This window comes from Bos taurus, chromosome 16 (genome assembly GCF_002263795.3).
Source record: "Bos taurus isolate L1 Dominette 01449 registration number 42190680 breed Hereford chromosome 16, ARS-UCD2.0, whole genome shotgun sequence".
Lineage (NCBI taxonomy): Eukaryota > Metazoa > Chordata > Mammalia > Artiodactyla > Bovidae > Bos > Bos taurus.
The window spans coordinates 55,456,795-55,483,557 of NC_037343.1; the positions used below are offsets into that span (position 1 = coordinate 55,456,795).

Below are 26,763 nucleotides of genomic sequence, written 5' to 3' on the forward strand. Positions count from 1 at the left end.
TTTCCCTTTCTAAGTTACTTCACTCTGTACAACAGGCTCTAGTTTCATCTACCTCATTAAAACTGACTCAAATCCATTCCTTTTCATGACTGAGTAACATTCAATTGTATATATGTACCACAACTTCTTTATTCATTCATCTGTCGATGGACATCTAGGTTACTTCCATATTCTAGCTATTGTAAATAGTGCTTCAGTGAATATTGGGGTACATGTGTCTTTTGGGATTATGGTTTTCTCAGGGTATATGCCCAGTAGTGGGATCGTTGGGTCATATGGTAGTTTTACTCCTAGTTTTTAAATCTCCATACTGTTGTCCATAGTGGCTGTATCAGTTTACATTCCCACAAACAGTGCAAGAGGGTTCCCTTTTCTCCACAGTCTCTCCATCTCTTATTGTTTGTAGATTTTTTCTTGATGGCCATTCTGACTAATGTGAGGTGATGCCTCATTGTAGTTTTAATTTGTGTTTCTCTAATAATGAGCAAGCAGAAGATATTAAGAAGAGGTAGCAAGAATACGCAGAAGAACTGTACAAAAAAGATCTTCCTGACCCAGACAATCACGAAGGTGTGATCACTCCCACTCACCTAGAGCCAGACATCCTGGAATGTGAAGTCAGGTGGGCCTTAGGAAGCATCACTATGAACAAAGCTAGTGGAGGTGATGGGATTCCAGTTGAGCTATTTCAAATTCTAAAAGATGATGCTGTGAAAGTGCTGCATTCAATATGTCAGCAAATTTGGAAAACTCAGCAGTGGCCACAGTATTGGAAAAGGTCACTTTTCATTCCAATCCCAAAGAAAGGTAATGCCAAAGAATGTTCAAACTACCACACAATTGCATTCATCTCACACGCTAGTAAAGTAATGCTCAAAATTCTCCAAGCCAGGCTTCAGCAATATATGAACCGTGAACTTCCAGATGTTCAAGCTGGTTTTAGAAAAGGCAGAGGAACCAGAGATCAAATTGCCAACATCCACTGGATCATAGAAAAAGCAAGAGAGTTCCAGAAAAACATCTATTTCTACTTTATTGACTATGCCAAAGCCTTTGACTGTGTGGATCACAATAAATTGTGAAAAATTCTGAAAGAGATGGGAATACCAGACCACCTGACCTGCCTCTTGAGAAACCTGTATACAAGTCAGGAAGCAACAGTTAGAACTGGACATGAAACAACAGACTGGTTCCAAATAGGAAAAGGGGTACATCAAGGCTGTATATTGTCACCCTGCTTATTTAACTTATATGCAGAGTACATCATGAGAAATGCTGGGCTGGAGGAAGCACAAGCTGGAATCAAGATTGCCAGGAGAAATATCAATAACCTCAGATATGCAGATGACACCACCCTTATGGCAGAAAGTGAAGAGGAACTAAAGAGCCTCTTGATGAAAGTGAAAAAGGAGAGTGAAAAAGTTGGCTTAAAACTCAACATTGAGAAAACTAAGATCATGGCATTTGGTCCCATCACTTCATGGCAAATAGATGGGGAAACAGTGGAAACCGTGGCTGACTTTATTTTCCTGGGTTCCAAAATCACTGCAGATGGTGACTGCAGCCATGAAATTAAAAGACACTTACTCCTTGGAAGGAAAGTTATAACCAACCTAGACAGCATATTAAAAAGCAGAGATATTATTTTGCCAACAAAGGTCCATCTAGTCAAGGCTGTGGTTTTTCCAGTAATCATGTATGGATCTGAGAATTGGACTATAAAGAAAGCTGAGCACTGAAGAATTGATGCTTTTGAACTGTGATGTTGGAGAAGACTCTTGAGAGTCCCTTGGACTGCAAGGAGATCCAACCAGTCCATCTTAAAGGAGATCAGTCCTGGGTGTTCTTTGGAGGGACTGATGTTGAAGCTGAAACTCCAATACTTTGGCTACCTGATGTGGAGAGCTGACTCACTTGAAAAGACCCTGATGCTGGGAAAGATTGAGGGCAGGAGGAGAAGGGGACGACAGAGGCTGAGATGGTTGGATGGCATCACTGACACAATGGACATGGGTTTGGGTGGACTCCAGGAGTTGGTGATGGACAGGGAGGCCTGGTGTGCTGCGGTTCATGGGGTTGCAAAGAGTCGGACACGACTGAGCGACTGAACTGAACTGAACTGAACTGAATAATGAGCAATGGTGAGCATAAGATTGAATTTTTTATTTTATTAAAAAATTTTTTATTTAAAGACCCAAATTTATTTTAGTATTTTGGCCACACTGCCTGTCACGTAGGATCTTAGTTCCCCTACCAAGGATTGAATCTGCACCTCTTGCATTGGAAATGCAGAGTCTTTTATTTTTATTTGTTTAATAAGCATTTAGTGAGCACCTACTAAATGCAAGATGTTGTGGACATATTTACTGAGCAAGTTCCTCACATCTTGAATGTGGGCCTCATGATTTTCTGTGAACAGTACAATGTGGTAGAAGTAACATTGAATGCCATTTCGTAGCCTTCACCTTAAAGGACCTGGCTTGCCTCTACTTTCAGTTTTACATAACCTTCATAGTCCATGGGCTAAGCCCGGGCTAGTCTGCGGGAGGATGACAGACTAGTTTAGTCTAGTCTGCTAGATGATGCGGGCTCAACTACCCCTATTCCCTAAACTGACAGCTTTTTTTAAGTGTCTGAAGTAGGACCTCTGAGCTGCTGGGCTTTTGACTGCAGAGACGTGAATGAGTCAAACTGAACCAGAAGACTTAACATGTTTAAGCCCAGCCCAGACTTCTGACCCATAAAACCATGAGTTCAAGAATTGTTTTAAGTCTTACACACACACACACACACACACACACACGGTTCCTATTCTGATTACTAGTGCTCGAGTGACTCAGTCAAGTTATTAAACCTGACTGTGCCTCCATTTCCTGATTTTAAAAATGATTGTAAAGCATACCTGCCACATTGGATTATAGTTATAATTAAATGAGATGGCACTTGTAAAGTGCCTTACACAGTGCTGGGGACATAGTATGTATTCAGAATTTGGTGGCAGTGTTTTTATTTTGTGTGTGTGGGGGGAATGATTTTTCACGTCAGGACCCATATCTTACTCATCTCTGTTTCTCCAACACCTGGCACAGGCTTTTCTTCATAAGAGGAATTGAGTTAAAATTGTGACTATTTGGGGAACTGTAGTAAGTTCAGTGAATATTCTGAGGGTGCTAAGTCGGTTCTGTTGTGTCTGACTCTTTGAGGCTCCATGAACTGCAGCCCATCAGGCTCTCCAGGGACTGAACCTGTGTCTCCTGCCCCTCTTGCATTGTCAGGTAGGCTCTTTGCCACTAGCGCCACCTGCGGCTAGTACCCTATAGTTACCTGGGGCTTCCCTTGTGGTTCAGCTGGTAAAGAATCCACCTGTAATGTGGGAGATCTGGGTTCGATCCCTGGGTTGGGAAGATCCCCTGGAGAAGGGAAAAGCTACCCCCTCCAGTATTCTGACCTGGAGAATTCCACGGACTGTACAGTCCATGGGGTTGCAAAGAGTTGGACACGACTGAATGATTTTGACTTCACTTCACTTCACTATACTTACCTAGGGCTTCCCTGTAGCTCAGTTGGTAAAGAATCCACCTACAATGCAGGAGACCCCAGTTTGATTCCTGGGTCAGGGAGATCCCCTGGAGAAGGAAATGGCAACCCACTCTAGTATTCTTGCCTGGAGATTCCCATGAACAGAGGAGCTTGGAAGGCTACAGTCCATCCATGGGGTTGCAATGAAGGAGGAAACAGAACAGGCTCTATCTTGAAAGCAGGACTTCATCTTGGGCCGGACTGTGGACTTTGAGCTGTATGCCTAGTATGACATACCAACTGGAAAACCAGGCCCCTGCAAGGAAGAGCCCCAGGGCTCTCCATCACCTAAAAGAATACCCTAATTATCTGTGTAACCTAATAGATCATACATTCTATTATGCTTATTGGGATATGACCACAAGCCTATTGATAATTGTCTACTGTTAACTACCTAGGCTTAAGGCATATGAATCACGGGTTAATTTTGATTGTATTTTTCTTTTTCCTTTGTTTAGACTAGTTTCAGGGAATTTGGGGAGGTGGGTTTGGGCACCTACGCTTAGGGTATATAAGGTTTTCACAAAAACTGGTTGGGGACCTTGGCTAAGAGAAGACTATGCCTTGGGCGTGCTGGTGTAATAAACTGCACTCCACTATCTGCATGCATTGTCCTCCTGAGGGAGTTTGTTTCCCAGAATGCAAGGCTACAACAGCAAGAGTTGGACACAACTTAGCAACTAATTCACCGGTGGTTCCTGCAATGCAGGGGATGTAGGTTCCCAGATCTATGGTCTGGGAACTAAGATACCACATGCTGTGGGGCTACCGAGGCTGCCACTGCAACTAAGAGCTGATACAGCCAAACAAAATATAAATAAATAAATGCAGACAAACAAACAAACAAAAATTTTTATCTTCATTCCATTGAAACTCAGGACTGATACTGAATTGCTCAGTTCTTATCTTCTTGACCTATCAGCGGCATTCAAAACCAGCTGATGATTCCTTTACCCTTGAAACATTATCTTCATTTGGCTCTACGTACACACGCTTGGTGATGGACAGGGAAGCTTGGTGTGCTGCACTCCATGGGGTCAGAAAGAGTCAGACACGACTGAGTAACTGAAACTCACTGAACACCACACTTAATCTGATTTCTCTTCTACTTCTCTAACCACCTGCAGTTTCCTTTTGAGAGTGCATCCTTATTTCTTCAGCCTTTAAATATTGAACTGCTCTAGGGATCGGTCCTTGGTTCTTTTCTCTATTTCTATTCCCTCTCTTGGTGATCTAATTAAGTCTATGGCTTTAAATATTGTCCCTATATACTGGCAGTCCCAAATTTATATCTCGGCTTCTCTCCTGAACTCCAGTTTCATAAATCCAACTTTGTATATCTAAGTGCCTCTTTGACATCTGTATTTGGTTATTTAACAGGCACCTGGAACTTATTGCATCCAAAAATTAAGTCCTGATTCTGTCCACTCCTATGTACTCCTAAATTTTCCCCTATCTCAGAATATAATGATTCCATCTTTCTAGTCCCCTTTTCTGTTAGAAGAACCTAAAACACAATTCTCCTGGTGTATTTTTCCAATGCTCTGCTTCATATTCCACATAGCAGCCAGGGGTAAAGAGGAAGAGATGAGTTGTGACAGTACAACAGTTCTCAGAAGTTGCCAATCTCGGCTTGAGCCCATTCATGACCCCCTGCCTCTGCAGCAATTCTCCAGTCCTAATTTGCTTTTCTTTCTGGTCATTCTAGGTGATAGGACAGATACTATGATAAACTATTAGCCTTAAGGTGCTATTTGTCAACAAAGTTTTTGTCCTTAAAAATCTTCCCTTTATTAGTGGATTTCACTGCTGGTATCTTATGTTGTGGTTCACTTGCCAAGTCATGTCCGGCTCTTTCTGACCCTATGGACTGCAGCACATCAGGCTTTCCTGTCCCTCACCATCTCCCGGAGTTTGCACAAGTTCATGTCCATTAAATTGATGACGCCATCCAACCATCTCATCCTCTGTCACCATCTTCTGTCTTCAATCTTTCCCAGCGTCAGGGTCTTTTCCAATGAGTTGGCTGTTCGCATTAAGTGGCCAAAGTATTAGAGCTTCAGTTTCAGCATCAGTCCTTCCAGTGAGTATTCAGGTATCTTATAAGGAACCACTTTTCCTTGCTGAATTATTTCAGGATAATATGTACATATTAACAGAAACCTTCAGTGTCTTAAATTCAAAGCAATAATGTTAGCCACTGTAACCTGACCAGTGGAGAATATATTATTAGGCAAGATACTCTTTCGGTATCAGTCAGGGATATTGTACTTGGCCATCTACTTACATTTCTCATAGATGAATTCTCCCTCTCACAGGAGGTAATTCTGACTCAAAAGTATCATTTTAACATTTTTCTATCTTCTTTTCTTCTTAAGAGTCTTATATGCAAGGAGCCTAATTCTCTTTCCAGAAGAGTATTCCTGAATGAAACATAGTCTCTTCCCTTTTTTGTAGATTTATCTACAGTCTGGAAGATCACTCAAAAGAGGAGTTTATCTGCATGGATTGGCTCACATTGTGTAAAGTTTAAAGATTATTTTCCATCTGATTTCTTGTCTAATTCCATTTCTATCCTAATTCTAATACTAGTCTTATCCTAATTCTATTACTATTATTACTATTGTATCATTACCACCACTGCCTTTCATCCCTACCATGAACTGGTAACACATCTTTACAAACCAATTTATTATATAGTTTTCTAACAGAGTCTCTGACTCTATATTCTTTCCTCTGATTCATTATGCATTCCTCTATTTAAAAGAAACCCTGATTTATAGAATCTGGACTACTTTTTCTTCCTTTAATTCTTTCACTTTTGCTTTGTATAAAACTTTAAAATTTTCAAGGAGTTTTCATATTTATTATATTGCCTAATTCTTATAATAATCCTGTAAAGTATTATTAACCTTCCTTTAACAGACAAGGCAACAACACATAGAGAAACTATTCCTTAAGAAAATCACAGGAAATGTATATCAGATCTGTGATTCAAGTCCAGATCTTTATTTTTTTTAAATGATTGTTGATGTACAATATCATATAAGTTATAGGTGTGCATGCATGCATGCTCAGTTGCTTCAGTTGTGTCCAACTCTTTGTAATCCTAAGGACTGTAGCCCACCAGGCCCCTCTGTCCTTGGGATTCTCCAGGCAAGAATACTGGAGTGGGATACTATTCCCTTCTCCAAAGTTATAGGTGTACAATATAGTGATTCACAATTTCTAAAGGTTTTCCTCTGTTTATAGTTATTATAAAATATTTGCTATATTCTCTGCATTGTACATTATACACCCAGATCTTCTTATTCCAACTTGTGCATTTAAAAAAATAGAGATGCTCTTTTATTTGGCCCAAACTGAGTCATTCAAATTCATCCTTCTGGGAAATTGGAAATGGATCACAGAGACTCTGATAAATTACTGGAGACTAGTGCTTGGAGACAGAGAAGACAATGGCACCCCACTCCAGTACTCTTGCTTGGAAAATCCCATGGATGGAGGAGCCTGGTAGGCTGCAGTCCATGGGGTCGCTAAGAGTCGGATACGACTGAGCGACTTCACTTTCACTTTTCAGTTTCCTGCATTGGAGAAGGAAATGACAACCCACTCCAGTGTTCTTGCCTGGAGAATCCCAGGGACGGGGGAGCCTGGTAGGCTGCCATCTATGGGGCCGCACAGAGTCGGACACGAGTGAAGCGACTTAGCAGCAGCAGCAGCAGCAGTGCTTGGAGCTGGGGTGGTTTTTTCCCTATGTGTGTCTTTTTTCTTTTTTAAAAACCTTTTGTATTGGGATATAGCCGATCCTATGTGCATACTCTGATGTTTACCTCTTGGAGGCTTCAGACTGACTCACCAGGGTGGAGAGAAAGAGAAAAGACATAGACAATGAAAACTAGTAGTGAAGGAAAGATTAATCTTGGTTCTTAACTTTCTTCTTCCTGGTTCCATATACTTGTCTGGCCCAGATCCACTTTGTACCCATTCTTGAATCTGTGAAAAATTCTTTTTAAACAAATTCTACTTTAAATTTTATCAGTGGATTTTTGCTCTTGCTACCAAATGATATCTAAAACATGTTATTCTTGGGAGTTCCCTAGTGGTCTAGTGGTTAGGATTTGGCACTTTCACAGCTGAGGCCTGGGTTCAATCCCTTGTCAGGGAATTGAGATCCTGTATGCCATGTGGTGTGGCCAAAAAAACCCAAAAGACAAAAACTAAAGCAAACAAAATAACCAAAATAAAATAATGTTCTTCTTTCCACTCGTTTCCGCTTCCTTATCTCCATGTCTTTGCTCACCCATGCTTTTGCAGGGAAGCCTTCTTATTCTAGTCTCTGTCTTTCAAAATTCTGCCATCTTCAAGTTCAAATACCACATCTCCACATCTTCCTTAATAACTTCTTTGTTCATTCCTGGAATGAACAATCACTCTGTATAACTATAGATGCAATTTATATAAACAATATAACACTCATCACAGACTGCTTTATGGAATTATGTGTGTGTATGTCTCATCTGGAAGACTGTTGAGGAAACCTCTTGAGGGCAGAAAGCATAGTCGATTAATTTCTGTGTCCCCCCACTAAGCCAACACAAGGCAGTTGTTCAAATAGTTGTAAGAGAATATACAACGGATGACTGTGCAAAGACCTTGACCCACCCAGTTCTAAAAGGGACTGAGGCCTAAGGCACATCTGCATGTCAAAAGTGGAGCCATCTGTGATACACACATAACTATTCTCACAAAGTCAATACTAATGGATTTTCTTATTGGCTTATATTGTTTGGAGTGAGATAATAAAATTACTAAAGTAATAGCCATGTAAACTGTTGGTGCCTCAGGACGGAACAGAGGTGAGATGAGTCAAAACAGTTAATAGCTTTCTAGATGCAAAGAGAAAAGTTTTAGCCCTGAATTTCCTAAACTGCATTCAGTTCTGAAATAAGAAACAATAGCTATTTATTACAGAGCTCATGGTTGTATAGTGAAAATATTGATGATTGCAGTAATACTGACTTCTGAATTTATTTAGCATTTGTATCTTTTGCACACACAAATAATATTATCTCCAAAAGTGGCTGTCAATTATAGTTAAGAAGATAATATTTTTATCTATCATGACACATATACATTTGGAAAACTATTTTATAATGATTTAAATTTTTAGTAAAATGCATTTTTAAACATTATATAGCTAATATTGTTTAAACTCTTTCATGAGATGGTTTATACTGTGAGAGTCACACCCTCAACACTCTTTTCTCTCCTTTGGTATTTGCTTGCAGAGCTCCAAGCCTCCCTACCTACTTAGTGCCTGCACCTGATCAGTTAGAGAAAAAAAATCATCATGCTGACTGGACTCACTTTAGAATTATGGCCTCAAGTTTCAAGTGGGTTCTCAGCATTATCCAGCCATTCTTTACATTTCTCTAGTCATTTGTCTCTCCCACTCTTCCAGATGATGCCATTCCCCTCAAGCATCTTCCTCCCTTCTCCCTCTCAGCAGATGACCTTGCTTTTTATTTCTGAGTAAAAAGCATCAGTCAGAAGAGAAGTTTTACAGTCTCTCACCATTAATTCCACCCCTCTACTTGCATTTCACCCTCCCTCCTATTATGAAGACCGAACTGTTCCTGTTTCTGTCCGAATCCAAACTTTCCTCCTGTGCTTTGGGTTCTAGCTCCTTTTGCTCATTCAAGAATTTTGCTCTTAAAATGATCCCATCTGTTTCCTGTATTACCCTCCCCCCACTACTTCATGGGATTATTAACACTAATGGGGTGACCCAAGGACGAAAGAGCAGATAAAAACCAAGGAGGGTCTTGGAATGCAGGAACAGAAAAACCAGACCCTTATTGTCCTTCCCTCCCCCATGTTGTAACTGTTAATGGAACAGTATAATCTGTCTCTCCTCCTACCCCACAGGGAGAAGGTATTTGCCCTACTCTTCCCCCACGCAGTATACATGCCTCATCCAATCAGCAAATGAACTGCAAGACCCTGAGCCCACTCCTCGTACCCTGGGTATAAAAGTGGACTAAGGACATCTGTTCAACATTGGTTCTCCCTTGAGTTGACCCGTTGTTCTAACAGTGTCTCCCACTCTAATAAACTTTATTTCCCTCTCATTCTGTCTCATGTCTGGAAATTCTTTTCCAACTCACACCCAGACCATGACAACCAACATACAAATATATTTAGTATCTCAATTAATAAAAGAAGCCCTCTCAATCTCACAATCTTCTTTAGCCACTGTCCCATTTCTCTACTCCTGTTTACAGAAAAACTCAAAAGAATTTTTATATGTGCTGTCCCATATCATTAACTCTCATTCTATCTTGAATTTACTCCAGTTACATTTTTTCCCTCACCATTTCACTGGTAATACTCTCATCAAGTATACCTTTGCTCTCCATATAACTAAACCCAATGATAAATTCTTCATCATGCTTCACCTTTTAGTAGTATTCAATGGAGTACATTGAATAAAGGAAATCATAATGGAAATCAGTCCTGAATATTCATTGGAAAGACTGATACTGAAGCTGAAACTCCAATACTTTGGCCACCTGATGTGAAGAACTGACTCATTGGAAAAGATCCTGATTCTAGGAAAGATTGAAGGTAGGAGGAGAAGGGGATGACAGAGGATGAGATGGTTGGATGGCATCACTGACTCAATGAACATGAGTTTGAGCAAGCTTCAGGAGTTGGTGATGGACAGGGAAGCCTGGCGTGCTGCAGTCCATGGGGTTGCAAAGAGTCGGACACAACTGAGCAACTGATCTGAACTGCATGGAATATATCTTTTTGGATTTTGGAACACATTCTACATTGGCTTCCAAGAAATTTTACTCTCCTGGTTTTCCCCCATCTCTGGCTCCTTCTTTGCAGTCTGCTTTATTTGTTCCTCCTCATTATTTTGACAATAAATGTCAAAGTTGGAGTTCCCCCACGTCTTATTTCTCCTCTATTCTCATTCTCTAAGAGATCTCACCAGTCTTGTGGCTTTGCAAACTATATATATGACTAAGCCTCTTTCTTTTACTTCCTCTTCTTCCCAAAGCCATTAGGTAAGACAGAGTAAGGCTGGCATTAAGTATGAGATGAGAAGAATCACAGAAGCTCAGAGAAGGGTTTCAGGACCATCTGGAAAAGGAGAGTGCCTTATAAGAGGACTGCCTAGAATGGATAGTCCTAGCCTGATCCAAGTGAGGAGGACATGCATGAGGAGGCAAAGGTTCAGCAATATGAGGAAAGCTTTATATTGTAGGAGCAGACAGGTATGCGTGTCAGAACCTGAATGGGTGAGGAGGAAATCTATGCAGAAAAGGGAGTGGGGTGACCCTGGAAGACCTGTTACTTATAGGGGAGTTGATTACATAAGTTAATATATTAAAAAGTTGGGACCAGGTTTCCCACTATCAGATGGAAAAAAAAGAAAACTACAATATTGTGGTGTCGGATTATTGTTGGAAATATTTGTGTGAATTTGTGGTTATATCCAGATAAATTATATTTATCATAGATAAATAGATGGATAGATATAAAGAGATATAAAACAAATATAGAACTAAAGGTGTGTTTTTGTATCTCTATATCTATATCTCTGTCCACTGAAAGGGCCTGGGAGAAAAAACATTTCAATACAATTGAGCACATCTATTCCCCAGATTTTGGCTTCTAAATACCATTTCCCACAAAAGTAACCAGGATTCTTGGAGAAGTAGCTGGTTCCAGTCCTGGGGCAGCAATAGTACAAGATAAGTTTAGAACATCTAGGTGAACCAGAAAGCAAAGTGTTCCCGGAATGAGGGGGTCTGTTGAAGAATCTAGCCTGAAGGGTCTACATGGGCAAACCTGGCACATTTTGAGCATTAAATTAAATATTGATGGAAATAGACTATAACCCATTAAATATTATAAGAAACGATGAGTCAATATATGAAAAACTTTGACTAAGAAAGAAGGGGAGGAATTTGAAGTAATTTTTTTATCCTCAAAAGGTAGAGTTTCAGGGGTAAGTAAAAGTTGTTATATTTTATTCAGGTTAGAGAAAAAAGTAATAAGGAAATCATGCCAGAGAAACAAGTCTACTACATGCCTACATGTTTTCTTCTTTCTGTTTACCCATTTAGAAGAAAAGGAAAGTCTTTGGATAAGAGAAAGTTAAAATATGTAGAAGCAGCAACACATATATCTAAAAGGAATTTTGATTCTTAAAGATTTTGATTCTTAAAGAGGTGTTTGATTTTCAAGAGGACAGCCAAACGTATATTCTGAAAGATTTTTTTTACTCTGAGGTGAAGAATGCAGGGTTTGTTAGAGGAAGGTTTCTTAGTTCTGAAAATATTCATGATGGAGTAGGGAAGAGGATGTAGTAATTCAAAGAAACTATTGATAAAAGTTACTGATCAGAGAGAAAAATACCAAAATTTACTTTGAACTGAATGACTAGTCCATTCTGAAGGAGATCAGCCCTGGGATTTCTTTGGAAGGAATGATGCTAAAGCTGAAACTCCAGTACTTTGGCCACCTCATGCGAAGAGTTGACTCATTGGAAAAGACTCTGATGTTGGGAGGGATTGGGGGCAAGAGGAGAAGGGGACGACAGAGGATGAGATGGCTGGATGGCATCACTGACTCAATGGACGTGAGTCTCAGTGAACTCCGGGAGTTGGTGATGGACAGGGAGGCCTGGCGTGCTGCGATTCATGGGGTCGCAAAGAGTCGGACATGACTGAGCGACTGATCTGATCTGAATGACTACTCTGGTATTCCTGTTGTTCTAATAAAGGATTTTAATTTTTTAAAGCATAATTATTTGGAAAATATGCTAGTTTTCTCTTGGTTAAATAATTCTGTGAAAAACATGGCTTTTGAATCCTGAAGCTATAACAAATGTAACAGGAAGTTATATAGGAAATTGTGAGTAAAGCACTCCAGTGCAACAGGTGTGATTCTTCAGGGTGAAAGTACCAGACCACCAAGCAGAAATTTCAAACAAATTTCCACTGATTAGACAGTTCTTAAAAACCACAAGGGTCAAAATGATGGATAGTAAGATTGAATTTGTGAAGAGGCCTTCTTTAGAAAAAGCCATGCTGTGTACCCTAGGCTCTCTCACAAAGGTGAAGGAGGAAAGGATGCTTGCCCTTTCACCTTCAGCCTAGTGAGTGTGGACTCTTACTGGATTATTCAGAGAAGAGTGGTACGAAGGATGGAGTATAAAGGACTTAGGTCTGACTCCTCCCTCGTAAAATCTAGATGGCCAGAAAGAGATGGCCTGGCAGGCTCTTTGTTATTGGAGAGGATATACTCAATAGTACTGGGATCTGGCTTCTCTGGTAGCTCTGGCGGTAAAGAATCTGCCTGCTATGCAGGACACCAAGGTTCGATCCCTGGGTCAGGAAGATCCCCCTGGAGAAGGAAATGGCAACCCACTCCAGTATTCTTACCTGGGAAATCCCATGGACAGAGGAGCCTAGCGGGCTACAGTCCATGAGGGTGCAAAGAGTCGGACACAACTGAATGACTAACACGCTTCAAACAGTGGGATCAGTGAACTCTCTTAGAGTTTGAAGGATGAAGGACCCAAAAAGCTTTCCACAGAGCAGATGTGGGCTACACAGGGGAGAAAGAATCAGTCCAGAGATCTTTTTGACTCCCTATTCAAGAAAGCTGACTAAAATGTCAATTGGGCTTTAACAGAAAGAACCAAATGATGTAGATGTCCAAGAAATCTGAGGATGAGGGATAAGTGGCAGCAAGAATAGAGTATATGCCCAGTGTCAGGAGTTGTTGACAGAGTTGTAGCTTGTTTGACCAACCATGCAAATCCCTGAAGACAGAGGATCAGTTTTAAACAGCTGCTAGTCCTAGAAAATACAAAATCATCTCACTACAGTAAGACCTTTCTGTTCCCTGTTTCCTATTTGCTCCTTGTACTCCAACCCAGAGAGTCAAGAACAGCAACTACTTAATAGGAAGAAGGTAAGCAGGAAAGATGAAGCAGCTGACCACATTTCTTTTCTCTAATGCTTTCCCTTCTAAATGTCAAATTGAGGCTGACTTTTGTGATTTTAAAGTGATCATAATATAAGTGAGCAGAAAGGTCATGAGACACGCTGGAATTTTCTTCTTAGTGGCAGAGGGAAAAAAATCAAAGAGAATAGTTATGTTTTGACTATATTTCACAAGTCATACTATCTCAGGGTAACTAGTATACAGATTTTCCATGTACAGTTAGTGGAAACCTTTCAGAACTTGCAAGTTCAGGTCTTCGGAGGAAATAAGCATTGCATATCCAGATTCATAAATTAAAAAAACATACAACTCCTGTGTTAGTTTTATTCACCAGTCACTGCAACGGAATCCTGAGATAAATGAGTATAGAATACTCAAACCTTACAGAAGAAATAAATGTAAAATTTGAATGAAAAAATTCAACCTTCCTAAGACAGGGAGAAAATTCAGTGTCCTTTCAGTAAAAAGAATATCAAACCCAAATGTACTTAAATCATACATTTTAGCTATGGTTATTGAGATAAAATAATTACTGAAATTTTTATCCAGCCTTCCTGTATCAGCTATCATAAGTATGATGCATCTAAATAAAGAATTCCCATTTTAAAGGAATTAGAGTATTATGAAACTATTTTAACTCTCTATTCTAAAATCATGTGAATCAATGAAGGAGGATTACCTGAAAATGACTTAAGCATTATAGCAATATTTTGATTTAGGTTCAGCTGCAGTGAGTAAAACCAAAGTTAAAAAAAATAATAATGGATTAAATATACAAGGTTTTATTCTGTATAAATGAACTGAAGAAAAGCATTTCTAAGACAAATGTGTGAATGTGTTATTTAATTTTTCATACAATAAACATTTACTAAATGTTTAGGTACTAGGTGAAAAAAGACATGATTTTTGTCTTCCAAGAGATAGAATCTCAGTTCAGTCAGTTCAGTCGCTCAGTCATGTCTGACTCTTTGTGACCCCATGAATCACAGCACTCCAGGTCTCCCTGTCCATCACCAAGTCCTGGAGTTTATTCAAACTCATGTCCACTGAATCGGTGATGCCATCCAACCATCTCATCCTCTGTCATCCCCTTCTCCTGCCTTCAATTTTCCAGGGTCTTTTCCAATGAGTCAGTTCTTCGAATCAGGTGGCCAAAGTATTGGAATTTCAGCTTCAGCATCAGTCCTTCTAATGAATATTCAGGGATGATTTTCTTTAGGGTTGACTGGTTGGATCTCCTTGCTGCCCAAGGGACTCTCAAGAGTCTTTTCCAACACCATAGTTCCAAAGTATCCATTCTTTGGCGCTCAGCTTTCTTTATAGTCCAACTGTCACATCCATACATGAGTAGAATCTAGTGGAATAAATAGTCATGAAAAAATTCAAAGATAAGAAAGTGTTATAGCTGCTGTAAGTAAATGTGTACCAGACATTGTGGGGGTACAGAAGAGCGATATTAATTCTATAAAAGAACTTAAAAGGTATGTATCCAAAGTAAGGCACAAAGTGATAATGGAATTTAACTAAAAATTATTATGCAATTTTAAGTATACTGAAAGACATAGAAAATGACATAATGAACATCCAGTCATCACCAGTTATCTTATAAGATATTGTGAATATGATCATAGGATATACTTTTTAAGAAAAATAATCCTCAAACCTGGATTTTGGTGTGAAATTTAAAATTATTAGTAATAATATATACAGGTATAAATATCATAGATAAATGATCTTCCACAAAAAGTTCTTATTGTCATCAAATCAGGAAATTAAAGGGAAGTGAGAATCTTCCTGAAATTGGGGAAATTTTAGAGAAAGTGTTAGGAATCTTTTAGTATGCTGCTGCTGCTGCTGCTAAGTCACTTCAGTGTCCAACTCTGTGCGACCCCATGGACTGCAGCCTACCAGGCTTCTCTGTCCATGGGATTCTCCAGGCAAGAACACTGGAGTGGACTGCCATTTCCTTCTCCAATGGATGAAAGTGAAAAATGAAAGTGAAGCCCCTCAGTCGTGTCCGACTTTTAGCGACCCCATGGACTGTAGCCCACCAGGCTCCTCCATCCATGGGATTTTCCAGGCAAGAGTACTGCAGTGGGGTGCCATTGCCTTCTCTGAATCTTTTAGTATATTCTAAAGCAAAAGTGTCATTTGATAAGTCTCAATTACTTTAATGTTAGATAGACTTTTATAGAACTTTGACATAAATCTTTTTTGCTTCAAATTTTCAGCTTATTTTTTAACACGGCAGAGGGAAAAGGGAGTAAGTGAATGTCTTGGGGGAGGGGTGGGAGGTGGTGGAGAGGGCAGATTTCTCTCCACCAGAAGAGGAAAGTGGTAATTTTCCTCCCTTTACCATGAAAGTATTTGTAATTTTTGAAGTTGATTTCCTGCAAAACATATGTATTTAAGAAATATATCTTATATGTCCAAAATCTAAATTCTAGGCCTGTGGCAAGTACTTCAAAGGAATGTGGGGTCACTGCCAAAGCTGTTTGCCTGCCTGGTGCTGGGAATTCATTGAGGAGCAAAAACTCTGCTAAAATGGCTGACACCACATCAACACATCACTCTTTGTATAGCTTCTTTTTTAAAAAAAAGATTTCTTTATTTAGGCTGTGTCGGATCTTCGTTGTTGCGTGTGGGCTTTCTCTAGTTGCAGCCAGCCGGGCTTCTCTTGTTGCGGGCCTGGGCTCTAGGTGTGCTGGCTTCAGTAGTTGTGGTGCTTAGGCTTAGTTGCTCTGCAGCATGTGCCATCTTCCCAGACCAGGGATCAAACCCGTGTCCCCTGCACTGCAAGACAGATTCCTAACCACTAGACTACCAGGGAAGCTCTGTATAGTTTCTTGACATTGTTAAAAAAATAAGAATTCCTTTCCAATATGTGTTACGTTGCTTCAGTCGTGTCGAACTCTTTGCAACCCTATGGACTGTAGACCACCTGGCTCCTCTGTTCATGGGATTCTGTAGGCAAGAATACTGGAGTGGGTTGCCATGCCCTCCTCCAGGGAATCTTCCCCACCCAGGGATCAAACCCATGCCTCTTACGTCTCCTGCATTGGCAGGCAGGTTCTTTACCACTAGCGCCACCTGGGAAGCTAAAAGGGAGTTTTTTTCAATAGTTTTCAAAAACTTTGTTAAAAAATCAATCAAATTCATATTAAAATGGTGAGGTCAAAAGTCAGCTGATAAAGGAAGACACTCTTTTTTGTTGTTTTAGTCACTAAGTCCCATCTTGACTCTTTTGCAACTCCTTACCTTTCCAAAAGGGCTTCTCTGGTGGTACTAGTGGTAAAGAACCTGCCTGCCAATGCAGGAGACATAGAGAGGGGATTCGATCCCTGGGTGGGGAAGACTCCCTGGAGGAGGGCATGGCAACCCACGCCATTACTCTTGCATGGAGAATCCCACGGACAGAGGAGCCTGGCGGGCTACAGTCCATAGGGTTGCACAGAGTCGGACACAGCTGAAGTGACTTAACACACATGCAGCTTTCTAAAAATACACAAATGCTAGATAATAATGTAAAAAATTGAAAAAATATGTTGTCAATTTCAGTATGTTTTGAAAGCAAGAATGGGGAAATTGTCAGATTCTAGAAAAAAGGAAACAGAAAAATGGATTATTAAACTCTACTCAATGCTCTGTAATGGCCTGTATGAGAAAAGAATCTAAAAAAGAGTGGATATATGTCTATGTGTAAGAGATTCACTTTGCTGTACACCTGAAACTAACAAGACATTGTAAATCAACTACCATAACATTTTTTGAGAAAAGAAAAACGAAGTATTAGAGCAAGCTGAAGCCACAGGCTCACATGGGTACTGGAGCTGGAAGCATGCCATGAGACTGGAAGGCTAAAAAGCAGCTACTGATATCTACACAACTGAGTGACTGAACTGATACGTGGATAGGGAGGATTAATCTCAAATAATTCTGTTGAGGGAAAGAAGCAACATCAAATAGAATACATATTGTGTGGTTCCTATTTATAGAAAACTCTAGAAAATGCAGACTAGTCTAGAATGACAGCAATGCCTGAGGTGCCTGAGGACGGAGGAGAACTTACAAAGAGGCACAAGGAAACTTTTTTGGGTGATAAATATATTTGCTATCTTTACTGTTGTGATGGTTTCACAGGTGTATACATATGTTGGAACTTGTCAAATTGTACATTGTACATATGTAGAGTTCACTTTGGCAATTAAACCACATGAAGCTCTTAAAGCAGCTTCCCAGCTGGTGCTAGTAGCAAAGAACCCACCTGTCAGTGGAGGAGACATATGAGTCACGGGTTCAGTCCCTGGGTCGGGAAGATCCCCTGGAGGAGGGTTTGGCAACCCACTCCAGTATTTTTGCCTGGAGAATTCCATGGACAGAGGAACCTGGCGGGCTACAGTCCATAGCATCGCAGAGTCAGACATGACTGAAGTGACTTAGCATGCATGCATGAAGCTTTTAAAAACAAGCAAAGAAAATCAAAATTCAAGCAATTTAAACATATTCTTCTTCCTAATTTTATTTATGCAATACATTTGTTGAGGAACTTGGTGGTTTGTCCCGTAAATTCTCCCATATTCTGGATTTTGTTGATTGCAAAAAAAAAAAAAAAGAAGAAAATTTCTTACCTTTTAGAACTGTATAATGAAGTATATACATATATTTATTGTATTTTTTAATAGGTAAAATCCATATGAGGGATAGGGAAGAGAAGATTGGCCATATGGTGATAATTGTTCAAGCTGAACGCTTGGACATGACGACAAAATACTATTCTACTTTTTATGTGTTTAAACATTTTTGTAATAAAATGTCAAAATAAAACAAATCCTGAGCTTCGTCCCAGAGTTACTGAATCTCTTTGGGGCTGAGTATAGAAGTCTGCATTTAAAAAATAAACTCCCAAGGTGATTTTGTTATACATGAAAGAGGAAGTCTGCCTCAGACCAAAGAAAAGGACTCTGAGGGGAAGATGAATTTCAGACACCTGCCACAAGGTATGGGAAAAGTTTTGGTAAGTGTCCTTTTTATTTCTTATTGAATCACAAAAGTAGTACATCAGCATTCTTCTTCAGAGAAATATCTATGATTCTGCTTATCTTTTCTACTGCTGAGGAAATTTTCTGATTCCTATATACGTATTGTTTGATTTTGCTCTTAGTCTTATAAGGGTGATTTAATAGGTTTGGTTTATCACATAGGCTTGGGCTTCCCACATGGCACTAATGGTAAAGAACCCGCCTGCCAATGCAGGAGACGTAAGAGACACAGATTTCATCCCTGAGTCAGGAAGATACCCTGGAGAGAGGGTGTAGCAACCCACTCCAGTAGTCTTGCCGGAGAAACCCATGGACAGAGGGGCCTTGCAGTTTACGGTCCACAGGGTCTCACAGAGTTGGACATGACTGAAGCAACTCAGCTCAGAGGGGCAAAATTGTGAGGCTTACACGAGCACCATCATGTAGGCTTAGTATGACTTGCGTGAATTAGTCTGACGAAACCTACATGATGGTGCTCATGAATTATTCTGAATTTTGGGCTTCCCAGGTGGTGCTAGTGGTAAAGAACCCACCTGCCGATGCAGGAGATGTAAGAGATGTGAGTTCGATCCCTGGATCAGGAAGATCCCCTGGAGGAAGGCACGGCAACCCTTGGAAAATCCCATGGACAGAGGGGACTGGAGGGCTACTGTCCATTGGGTAACCAAAAATCGGACACTACTGAAGCCGCTTAGCATGCAGGCACACACAATCTGAATTTCAGCTCCACATAGAACTGTGAAATATAAAAATTTGTCTTCTACAATATATCTATGGTCTCTTTTTTTAAAAACATTTTTTTCATTTGGCTGCGTCAGGTCTTAGTTGTGGCATGTGGGATATTCTATCTTACCTGTGGCATGTGCAAGCTTTTCTTGTGGCTTGCAGAATCTTCTGGTCGCAGCTAGATGTAGGATCTAGCTCCTCGACCAGGAGTCAAATGCAGGCCCTCTGCACTGGCAGTGTGGAGTCACCAGGGTCACCACCACTGGGTCACCAGGGAATAAGTCCCAACAATATATAGTCTCTTCTATCACGTCTTTCTCTGTTGAGTCTTCCCTTCCTCAGGTTCCCATTGTCTCTTTTTCTATCTTTCCAATAGTAAAAAACCGCTCCAAACTCATATGATAAACTCATTTACACAAAATTACTGATACTCTTCTCAGTGAAAGCTGATTTAAACAGGGCAGAGGATTGAAGTCACAGTTTTTTTTTTTTTTTTTTTAATGTAGTGATGGATTCTAAGGGATAAGGTTACCTAGTCAGGGAAAGACTTGTGGGATGGTGGTGGTGAAGTTCCTTTCAAGACCCTGTAGAATTTTATCAAGTAGGTTGTTACCTATTCATCCCATTGGAAGTGTATTCTTAGAAGTGTCAAATAATGCAACTATAGCTTTTTTTTCTGTAACATGCATGGAAAATTTAGCTTTGGCTGCAAGTAACAAAAAGCCAAATTCAAACTTTCTTAAATAGATAAGGAAATTTATTGGCTTAGCTAAGTTACTAAATGCAGAGGAAGGTTGTCGGTTTCATTCTGGGTTCAAGCTTGTGTGTCATGTGTCAGCTTCAGGCTGGCTTCACTTATGGCAGCAAACTGGCTATAGTAACTATGGGATTCACATTCATCCATCACACTCAGCAAAGAGAGACAGAGAGAAAGAAAGGTGAGAGGGCACTTTTCTTTTCCCAACACAAGCCCAGGCCTTCCTTATACTGGACCAATTTAAATCTGTGTTAGCATCTATTACTGACAGAATCAGGTGAAGACCTGATTAGACTGATTGTGTGCCTCAGTCAGGGTCTACACTTGGAACTGGGCCTATTCCCATTCAAATCATTAGCTGCCTTATAATTGCAGAGGGCTGGAAATGCACATGTGGGTGGGAATCAACCAATAATACTCATCATAAAAACAAGATAATATTCCATCTCGACTTCCCTGGTGGTACAGTGGATAAGAATCCACCTGCCAATTCAGGGGACATGGGTTCGATTTCTAGTCTGGAAATACCCCACATGCTTTGGAGCAATTAAAGCCCATGTGCTGCAACTACTGAAGCCCATATGCCTAGAGCCTGTGCTACATAGCAAGAGAAGACACTGCAATGAGAAGCCCATTCACCGAAATGAAGAGTAGCTCGCGCTCACTGCAACTAGAGAAAGACTGGGTGCAGCAATGAAGACCCAGTGCAACCAAAAGATAATGAATAAATAAATAAAGCTATAAGAAGATTATAAGACCTTTTTTTTTAAAATTCCACCTGCTTAAATACTATAGTTTAAACTCTTCCATTTTTATTCAACATTGAACTTCTTCCCAGTTTTCGATATTCTGATATTTAAAATTGGGAACTGCAGACCCACATGGAAGAAACAGGGCAATGTGAGATACAATAAAGAATGTAGAGACTTTGGAAAAGAGACAGTACGTGTTTTGTAGCTTTTTGTCCCCATGTGAAACTGTAATCCCACTATTTCCAAATTTTCTACTTTTTAAAAAGAGGGCTGAAAAGAATGTGGAATCTTCTGGCTTTGAACTTTGGCTAACTTTTTAAGCACCATGCACGCTAAACAAAATACATCTGTGGGTTAGATATGGATCTAGGCCACTGGCTTAATGTTATGAATCATGTTAGAACATTTTATAACACCTTCCCTCAAAGTGAGAGCCTCAGTCCTCTTATGAACCAGGGCTGCTGGTGTATGTTTAACGCTAAGAAAGCCACAGTGGGGAGACAAGTGAGCAGTACTCATTTTGTGAAGAACGCTTTGTTACTAGTTCTCTGGCATATACTTAGAACTGTTTTTCTGGTAGCGAGGATGCGTTTGTATCAAATCACCTTCACTGTCTCTTATCTGTGTTCTCTTGTGACTCACCTCTTATCTAGGTTCTCTTGTGACATCTCTTATCCAAATTCTATTGTGAGGAACAGCTCAGTTTTACAGAATGACTCCTCGTGATTAAGAGGTGTAACATGTGGCTATGGGACAGAGTACTTTTCCTTGTAGCAAGCTGGCACATCAATGACTTAGCTGTTTTGCTCCACTTTAATAGGACAATTAACTAGCAACAGCCAATGGTAGACATTCTTATGCTGCCAAAGGCTTATGGTACTGAATATGGGAACACTAGGAACTAAAAGGCCTCTTGATGAAAGTGAAAGAGGAGAGTGAAAAAGTTGGCTTAAAGCTCAACATTCAGAAAACTAAAATCATGGCATCTGGTCCCATCACTTCATGGGAAATAGATGGGGAAACAGTGGAAACAGTGGCTGACTTTATTTTGGGGGGCTCCAAAATCACTGCAGATGGTGACTGCAGCCATGAAATTAAAAGATGCTTACTCCTTGGAAGGAAAGTTATGACCAACCTAGATAGCATATTGAAAAGCAGAGACATTACTTTGCCAACAAAGGTCCGTCTAGTCAAGGCTATGGTTCTACCAGTGGTCGTGTACGGAAGTGAGAGTTGGATTGTGAAGAAAGCTGAGTGCTGAAGAATTGATGCTTTTGAACTGTGGTGTTGGAGAGGACTCTTGAGGGTCCCTTGGAATGCAAGGAGGTCCAACCAGTCCATTCTGAAGGAGATCAGCCCTGGGATTTCTTTGGAAGGAATGATGCTAAAGCTGAAACTCCAGTACTTTGGCCACCTCATGCGAAGAGTTGACTCATTGGAAAAGACCCTGATGCTGGGAGGGATTGGGGGCAGGAGGAGAAAGGGATGACAGAGGATGAGATGGCTGGATGGCATCACTGAGTCGATGGACATGAGTTTGAGTGAACTCTGGGAGTTGGTGATGGACAGGGAGGCCTGGTGTGCTGCGATTCATGGGGTCGCAAAGAGTCGGACACGACTGAGCTGAACTGAACTGAAACTTATTTTGAACTTATGATTTAAAACTTTTAGTTCCTTTTTTGGGGGGTCCGTTTCTTAGTGAGTGCTGATAATTGTCATGGTGTTGCCCTTTTTGTCAGAAAGCTTTTTTCCAGTTAGCAGATATCAGAAAGCAGAAACCATGTCATTGTCATCTGTTGACATCCTTGTGCCCAGTGTAAGTTTACTAGTATTTTATTTAGTAGAGGCTCAGTACATACTTGTTGGCTTCTTTATTAATAGATACAGATGATCTGAGTTATTCTGACCTTAACCTTATTAAATACCAAAAGTTCAGCATTTACTGGGTCAGGCTCAGAGTTAGGTAGTCTCTTGGAATACATAGGTTAAAGGATTTCCTAGGAAGACGCCCAGCACCTAGGGGAAATATTAAACAAATGTAATACTGTTGGTCTGTCCCAGCATCTATGACAGTGAAAGTCCCTCAGTCCTGTCCCTCGGTCCTGTTAGACTCTTTGCGACCCCATGGACTATACAGCGTATAGTCCACTATACCACATATGGAATTCTCCAGGCCAGAATACTGGAGTGGGTAGCCTTTCCGTTCTCCAGGGGATCTTCCTGACCCAGGAATCGAACCAGGGTCTCCCGAATTGCTGGTGGATTCTTTACCGAGCTATCAGGGAAGCCCCCTAGCATCTATAGAAACTTAAATTAGGGATTTCTCAAGGTAGCTTTTGGATCCAGGTGGGGAAATGAGTGCAGAAGAATTTAAGCAGGAGAGAGAATTTTAAACTAAAGAAGTCACTTTAGAGTGGAAATTATGGGACACATCTAACTCCTCCTGCGATGTCTTCACTTATTTATACAATAACATTTATGGAGTACTTTCTCTGAAGTCAGATGCTCTGCTAGGCACGTTGGAAGATAAAAATGAAGCACAGCCTCAAAAGATTCTTTAGTGGGCTAAAGTATCACACAAATTTACCCAGATAAAGCTGAATATATTCGGTGCCACAAACCTTTAGAAACAAAGTGCTAAGGAAATTCAGAAAAATTCCTGGTCTTTTTTTTTTTTTTTTGCCTGTAAGATCTAGGAAGAAGGATATCCACAGTTTAAGGATCAGTACAGTATTAGTCGATGAAAGAGTTGGCTTATTTTTATCTCTGCTAGTTTGTACCCCCAAATTTATTACCCCACAGGATAAAAAGGTGCAAATGAGGGTAAGTTTTCTTCATAAATACATAATAGTGCTTCCCGTTTAATCCCCACTGGTTATTTTCTTAATCTTTCCTGAGTCCCACAGAAGGAACCGTTATAAGCCCACAAGACACCTTGAAAGAGGCACGGAAAAGAGTAACTGACGAGAGAAGTTAGAATTCTTTAAGGTGACTTCCCTGAGGAGTACTGGGCATTAAGAATGACAATATACGTAAACCAGATTTATGAGCAAGAACACAATAGCCCCAAAGTAAGAATTATCTAAGAGATCAGTAATCGCTGGGCAAGGCTTCAACCCAAACTCGCTCGGAGATTGAGGTCGCCCTAGCGAACCCGCGCGGCTGGGCTCCCGGCATGGGTAAGCTCTGGGAAGTTCTGAAGCACCGCGAGCGTCTCTAGCCCCTTCCCGGGTCCCTACTCTTCACAGTCTAGGTGGGCCAGGTCTTCACTCACAGAAGTTAACCCAAACACCGCCAGGCGCGGACGTGTACGCGCGTGCGCGCCCGCCGCTCAGGGCAGAGAAGGCGCCTCCGCCGTCAGGAGCGCGCACGCCGCGCCGAGGGGCCCGGACGTGCGCGCTCCCGACACGTCATCACCACCGCCACCACCTCCTCCTCCCCGACCCGCCCCCTCCCTCGCCTCTTCCTGCCGGGCGGTCCTCCTCCCCTCCTCTCTCCGCTCCCTCCGCCCTGTTCCCTCCGCCCTGCCAGGGCTTCGGCGGCGGCAGAGTGAACGGGACGGGCCGGGCCGCAGAACGCTGGGCGGCGGGTGCGACGCGGGCGCCTGGCAGAGTTGTTCCGGCCCTTCCCGCGGAGACGAGAGGAGGTGAGACGAGGGCGGCCTCGTAGGGGCCGGCGGGCGCACCAGCGGCCCGGGGCCGCGGGCTGGGCTGGGGGTGTTGGCGCCGGGGCTGCGCCTGGGGAGGGTAGCTGTGGGGGCCGGGCCGGGACGGGATGCGAGAGGACCGCGGGAGGAAGGCTCGGGACTGTCGGTGGCTCCGCGGACATCGGGAGTTCTCCCGGGCGGCCGCTCCTCGCGGCCGGGGCGGGTCGGCGGGCGGGCGGGGTCGGCGCCCCTCACCTGGGGGCGGGGGTGGTGACTTGGGCGCTCGCCTCCACATGTGCCCTCCTGACACTGCCGCCGGCTGCTGCCGGGGTCGCCGTCCCGGCAGCCCCACGTCCGGGGGTGGGGGTGGGCGTGTGGGGAGGGTATTTTCTTACCCACGTTCAGGCATCTGTTCGTGACCGCGTCTCGCCCTCGCGCTCCCCCTGTCTCCGCCAGGCACTTTGCTCCGCTCCTGCTGTTGATGCTTGTGGTTTTGCTGGCTGGGATGGGCTGCGTGCTGGGCAGATCTCTACCTGTAAAGAATGCCCCGCTTCAAAGTTGACCGCCTGGCCATGCCAAACATCCCTCGTCCAGGTCGTGGGTATTCAGTGTCCTGATAACTGAGTCAAAGTTTCTGAGACTGGACTAGTACTTTGCACTGGTCGCCAGCGGTGCAGGGCTGGGCAGTGCGTCAGCATGTGGAAAGGGGCCACTGGCCAGCGGGGAGGTGTTCGGGTGCTAGGGAACTGGACCGATAGGATTGTTTCTGATCCCAGGGCAGTGTGTCCAGGTGCTTGTGTATTGTCCCTGTACTTCTTAGATAGGGTCAGTTTAGAAAACGTACCGAAATTTACGTGGTCACTTGTAGAAATGAGAGTTTCATGTAAGTGACGAGAAATACCAACCTTATTTTGCTGATGGTAAGGACAGCTTTCACTTGCCTGATAGATTTCAACGCTGACTGGAAACTTGATTTCAAGGTCTGCAGTTCTGGTGCTGGAAGGTTTAGGGATTTAAAAAAATACATTTAAATTTTCTTGCATGTACTGGGGAGATAGTTGCTTTTTATCATTCTGGAAACACCGTATCACGGAAACCTGACTTTTCTCATAATAGTGTTTGTGTGTGGCTTCCGCTGCACTTCAGTAGAATATCTGCGCATTTGTAGAATGATGGCAGAAGATACATGAAGTTTGCTTGTGGTAAAATTGGAAGTGGATTTTTGCCCATGGAAAATACTGGTCCACAAGTTGCCAGTATTGGAAAACTGGCCTGTGATTCATTATCTCAACAGAGTCCCATGTGAAACTGACAATGAAACTGCAAAGGAGAAAGACCAGGTGAATTTAATGTATACATTATCTTCAAATTGTATTAAATGCTTGTTTGGTTGGGGAGTTAGTTGAGACTGAGACTGGAGTCTTCAATCAGGTCAAAGTGTGCCCTGATATTTTGTATTGACAGGTCATCTGGGGAGAAGTGATGTAGTTGGTCAGTCTTTATATGTGAATGTATTACATAGCCTACATTATATTCTAGGAAGCTGGAAACAAAGTAGTAAGTCCCAGTACTATTGGGACATAGTGAATATACCAACCGACATAAAAGGCATGAAAGGTGTAAATGTGTGACTTTTTTTTTTTTTGACCTGAGTTATTTGATGGTGATTTTTATATATTACAGTTGCAATGTTCTGTGAATTTTTGTGCCCTTGCTAATTGTTTCATAATTCAGATAATTTTCTTTTCACCTTAGTGGTTATTATGGTGTTTTAAAACTTGAGTAACAGAATTTTATTGGGTATGTGAAACAGTTTTTATGTTTTATCAGCTCACCAGTTTTAAATTTGTGATTTCTAAAAACTTAAAATTTTCTTTGCCTTAACCCAAAGTTGAGCTCATTCAGTTAGTGTATATTTATTTGAACTCAGATGATACAGCATTGAAGCTCAAAGTGTTTTTACCCATTCTTTTGGAGGAATCAAAAGAAGGAATTCTCTTGTGCCAAGTTAAAATACTGTGAATGGGAGCTTTGAGAGATTAGCTTTGAAGAGAGTAGTAGCTAAGTAGCAAAACTTTCTTGTTTTGAGGGTGTAGAAATTGGTCTGAATTCTAGCCTGCTGTTGTCTTGAAGTGGTGTGGGGTCTTAATGGCTGAACAGAGGATGTTTGGAGGATGGATATACTGTAGGCTATGGGATTCCCAGGCACAGAGTTTTCTTTTTGCTGTGTCT

General features: G+C 41.6%; 1 protein-coding gene and 1 long non-coding RNA gene across 2 annotated transcripts in view; both read left to right on the top strand.

Moving 5' to 3' along the window:
* LOC112441850 (uncharacterized) overlaps positions 1-9,906 on the top strand; it is a 74,094-nt gene extending 64,188 nt beyond the window's left edge. The window contains exon 5 of the long non-coding RNA XR_009490879.1: positions 9,511-9,906. This is a non-coding gene — a long non-coding RNA (uncharacterized lncRNA). The remainder of the gene's footprint in view (positions 1-9,510) is intronic.
* A 14,551-nt stretch (positions 9,907-24,457) lies between these two features.
* The window catches only part of LOC527428 (RAB GTPase activating protein 1-like), a 96,961-nt gene continuing 94,655 nt past the window's right edge, over positions 24,458-26,763 (top strand). Inside the window, 1 exon segment of the mRNA NM_001103263.1 lies at positions 24,458-24,531. The gene's annotated coding sequence lies outside the window, so the exon portion shown is untranslated.